General features: G+C 30.9%; 1 long non-coding RNA gene across 1 annotated transcript; it reads right to left on the bottom strand.

Moving 5' to 3' along the window:
* Positions 1-728: 728 nt before the first annotated feature.
* On the bottom strand, positions 729-4,489 carry LOC137386827 (uncharacterized). Its single transcript, XR_010977846.1, has 3 exons — positions 4,385-4,489; positions 1,347-1,541; positions 729-839 (listed from the first exon to the last, which is right to left on the bottom strand). It is a non-coding gene; the product is annotated as an uncharacterized lncRNA (long non-coding RNA).
* Between the last annotated feature and the right edge of the window lie 905 nt (positions 4,490-5,394).

The raw sequence follows: 5,394 nt of genomic DNA on the forward strand, positions 1-5,394 counted from the left end.
TGATATGAATATTAATTCTTAAATTATTGAAGATGATAGTGTCTTAACATTTCATAATCCTCCTTTAAATAAATTCATCTGGTTTTATGATTGTTTTTATGCGAGAGATAAAGGGAGCACAAAGTATTTCATAATTTGTCCTGCCTGCAATACTATTCACTTGTAGACACTCTATAAAGTGAACAGTTTTGACTACTAATCAATTTGCTTATGTTTGACATAGCCAAACATGCACTGGTTATTGTTATACAATCTTTATGACTAAATGCCCTATCAACAAGTCAAAATTGATGTTTGAGAATTATAATAGAAAAGGAATCCTTTATTTGTGTTTTCCGATATGTTCAACAGTGTATTAGAGCATTATAATGCAAGAGGAATAATACAGTTATCCTATTATATTTTTTAAATCTACCAAATTACAAGTATTACCAAAATCTATAAAATATATTTACATGACATTTATAAAAACCCAGTTGAAAGAAATACTTTTGAAAACTAATAAAATCAATTCTAATATCTGATAAAGATGAAGACAGAGTAAAAGTTGTATTACTTGAGTTACTTTATATCAACAATAAATTATGCTCATATTTCTGGCCACACCAGACTGCCCTACATGTAATGGATAGTCATAAAATCCTACACAGTATGGTTTGTAATTCAAAACTGCAAAAGCCTAATCAGCTTAGGAAAGAAACACTGTAAAGACTTGTTCAATGCTTGGTAGATGATTGAGCCAAGCCACGAGATATTGGTAATTGTGCCGGAGATGCTATTTGTTGATTCAGTTTGGTTTTCTTGCAGATGAGCTTCCGGAAGAGCTGATAAATATCCAGCTACAAATAAAAACATTAATTTAATGATTCTGTTTTGGTTTATGAACATGATATACATGTAAATGAATTGCTTTCAAAAAGCGTGAATGATTATTTGGAAAGTTGAGGAAACCACAAAGTGATCTATAAAACAGTGTACAGAAAGCTATATAACATTGCAGAAACTGCTAGTAAAAACATATAGATTCACAATAAATACAACATAGATTGCACATACAGCGAAATATGATTTAATTACAGTAAAGGTTGCTAAAAACTTTTCGTTTTGTAAGTTTTTAGAGAGAAAACTTGAGATTCTGTAAAACGAACTGCAACTTGCTAAAACTTTTGAATGATTGTTTTTGTCTACCAAATATAAGACAATTTTATAATAATTTTATATAAGCTAGTTATTGTTTAGTTATTTTTATAAATCCTGTTAGTGGATTTGCAATCAGTTTTTGTTTTACTAACAAGCATGTGTAGATGTTTTGATAAAATGTTTATTTCAATGTTGAAGACACTCACCCTGAAATACCTGTTGAAAGTAAAATATATGATTGGAGATGAAAAAGCGTTTGTGACGTACACTCCCTCGAGTATGTTGTGCCATGTGTAGTCATAGCCATTCGTCTTTGTGAGAAGATATATATAGATATAAAGGAAGTAGATGGGGTAGGTAACCATAGTTACGAATGCGTCCACTGCCAGCATGACAAGAAGCTGCAAGCAAAAAATAACTGTAAACAAAAATTGCTCATAATACCTTTGATCCAAAAAAAATTATTTTTGTACTGAAAGGAAAGTACTTGAATTCTGTCTATTTGCTTGTTTACAATTGAAAAATTATGTCATTTTGTTTCTAAAAGTTAGCAAATGTTAGTTTACTGAATCAAAAATATTTGAACTGAAACCTAAACTCTACTAAAAACGCACAATTAAATACTGAAATTTTTAGGTATAATAATCTTTGGAAATGCCTACTTAGGAGTACAAAATAACTTTTATTTAGTAACTAATCTAAAAGTTTTGTGAAAAAGACCTCATAGCAGAAACCTCATGATAGACCGTTTACAACTATTACCTTGTTTATTTAAATAAAAATGGACAAGCTATGAAGTTGACATAACTGATCATACTTTCAAAATTTGCAACAAACTGAACAATACATAGCTTTAGTCATTATTTACATTAATGATTAATGTATAGTTACTAAAACATGCAATATATAGTTACTGAATACAACAAATACTTGCAATTATTGAAAAAGTAATACTTGCACCTTTCAAAAATGCTTTCTCAGATCATCTAAAACCTTGATGAAAATATCACAAGTTTAGATTATACTGTTATAGGAAATTGTAAGACAAAGCCTATATTTTATCTTTTACTATTTTTTCACAATCAAATGACGGAATGAACTTGTGTAGAAATATGAGTTATAACGATTTTTGATGATAAATAAATTTTTTTAGGAAATGTTGCTAATATTTTTTGCATGGTATTTAGTTGAATGTTCATGACTACAAGCATGCACTTACGTAAATACTCAATAAGGAAGTTATAATCCTTGATAAATTTTTTATTACCCTGCGTCATTTGTGGTAGTTTATCTCAGATTTTCTCAAGATCATTGCACACATCTCTGAAAAGAGTTATTTCCTGTTGATTTATTGTAAATATCACCAACATTAGGTTGACTAAGTCCTCAAAATTTATGCTGTTATTTATCACCAGCATATTACAATCTTTCAATTTAACTTTTGCAACTTGAGCAAACATCTTCCAATTTATGAATAAAATAATCTGCACAATACACAAGGTAATTTTGAGTCATTATTTTGAAATCAGATGCCAGATAACGGTCAATTCTAAGCATAATAGCTTTTGTAAATTAACTAAAACTTAAGTTTAAAATGTGTTGTGATAAGAAATGTGGGAAAATTCAGTTTCTGCCCTATTTAATCTCAAAATGCAAGAACCTTTTCAGATATTCTATAGTACTATCTCATTGCTATTCTTTTTTATAACATTTAACTCCTTCTAGAAAAAGCATAAATTCTATGAAACAGAGTAATATAAAGCAAAAAAGTGTCAGTAAGTTTATTTGAGAACGTTATTTTGCAAATAAATTCTTATAACATTCTTTTACGTTTAAAAAACAAAGGTTTAAAGCAGAGCTGCATGTTTAATGTTATGCGGTTCATGACAGTTATTGTTATTAGGTGTGGTTAAAGGTTTTTGTAAGAAAAACTATTATTTGGGTTAGTTCGCACTATTTCGCCATATGCTGCTACTAATCCAACAGTAGTTTAGTGATAGTCAGTGATAACATTGTTTTTACTACACAATGCTGTCTGTGTTTACATCAGCAAATGTGCCTTGGTATAGCATTATCATTATACAATGTAATCACGCAATTGAAACAATAGTACTGCATCCATCTTCATAAAAGAACATCTAGGTCAAGCTATCTGTTACAGCCATTCACTCGTTGTAGCGGTGACCCATGCGCAGGCTGTCAAATATGCTCGGCAAACTATCATGAAAATATGGCAGTTGCGATCTTTCCTGATGTATCTGTGTTGCCTTAGCAATACTATCAGGTTACAGCTCACATAATTGATGAATAATGCCGATAGGACACCCGGCATACTGAGATATAGCGGAAATCAGCTTTAGCTGATTTGCACTAAAAGCGTAGAATTTGTAAAATTTCTGTAGAATTTTAGCTTTACTGTTGAAATTTTTTTTGTTTTATGAGTGTTGTGCTAGTAATATTTATTTGTACAAAATATTAAAATCTATATAATGTTTTTATTATCACATGGTGCCATTTAACTAAATTAAAAGTTAACAGCCAAGACACTTTATACATCTAATCTATTTTATATATTTATTACTTACAGTATCTTATAGTTCCACTTGAGCATGAAATAAACTTGTAGCAGTGTTAATTTATTTTTTGCCAGCTATTATTACAGAATTACTTGGCGGTCTGATAGTCAAAAGCCTGAGTACGCCTATAAAGCATTTTAGTATGGTATTCTTCAGCTTTATTTAATGTATTTCTGTCACTGAAGTTTCGTTTTAAGCAGTCTTTAAACTGTCTTCTTGAAGTTTTAAAAAATGTGTCAGGCACCCAATTTTTCTGTACCGTAGTACCAATGTATGGAACTTTTGTTATTTATAACAGTTTTTAGATAATGTAAAATGTCAATGGTAGATCAAAACTATACTAACTGACACTTTAAAATAAATCTTACATAACTCAGTACTTAGTATTAAGTATACAGTGCCAATGTAGGAAAGTTTACTTACTTTATCGTTTAAACAATTTTTAGATGCGGTAATATTTAGTCACAATATAATAAATTTCAATTTTCAAATTTAGACCATAAAAGTCTTGCAGCCTAGGTCACTAAAATAAATGGTGCTAGAAAGTCTCCAAAATAGAATGCTGATACATCTTTTCCATCAACAAAAATTAGGCTCGTCACAGTCATAGAAGTTTGAGCTAAAAAATCCAAATAATGAAAATACAGAGAGTGATTAATACAACTTACAGGGTCAATGAAATCTTTCTTTGCTGATTGGCTCTTTCCGATGCTGCTAAACTTCCTCATACAGAGTTTGCTAAACATGGAGCTATATGATATAAATATTATGGCTGATGGAAGCATTAACTCTGACAGCCGTACAGCATAGTACGTTTCCATGTCATATATGGCAGGATGACAGTAATTTTTGTCGACATATACCTTGAATATTTTAGCAAAGATCACATCATCTAAAGAAAATAAACAAGACAACAGCCAAATAGCTAAAATTACCATCAACTTGTGAACTGTTTTGTAACAGCTTGCTCGAAACGGAAAAAATACAATGACCAGTCTTTCGAGACTGATGGCAGCATTGCATAACGGAGCTGCATAGATAACTGTTCTGCAGAAGAGTATATAAAGATGACACTGTGTTAGCGTTATTGGAACTGGACTCTTCAGATAGAGGGTGCTGTTGTAAACTGGATATATGACAGCGAATAGACAGTCAGCTATTGCTAAGTTGATTAGCTGTGGTTTCGTCTTTGAATTCAAATTTGTTCCAAATTTGATCGCAAAAATCACTATGATATTCAGAATAAATCCTATAGCGCAAGCAGTCCATCGGAAATAAAGTAGATTTTGATGAGGGCTATGATAATAATGTCCAGTAGTGGTATTGCTTTCAAGTTCTGTCCAATTCAATGGTAGAGTATTATTGACAAGGTCTGTTGAGAGAAGATCGAGCGAAGATACATTAGGTTGATTCATGGTAGAACAGATTTATTGAATAAGGTGCAGTGCCGCAGACCTAATGACTGAAAAAAGAAACACTTGGAGTATTTATAATGCATTTGTTAATCCTACCACTAGTTGACATATGTCTGCGTAAGTGTCAAAGCCACTAGTTGCTAAATAGTATTTAACTTTATGCTACTTACGTCAATGACCAATTTTGCAATAACAAAAAATGCATTAGAATTTTTCTATAAGAACCTGTGTAAAGTTTTAGTCATTGTGACTTTGCGAAAATT

This window comes from Watersipora subatra, chromosome 2 (genome assembly GCF_963576615.1).
Source record: "Watersipora subatra chromosome 2, tzWatSuba1.1, whole genome shotgun sequence".
In the NCBI taxonomy this organism is placed as follows: domain Eukaryota; kingdom Metazoa; phylum Bryozoa; class Gymnolaemata; order Cheilostomatida; family Watersiporidae; genus Watersipora; species Watersipora subatra.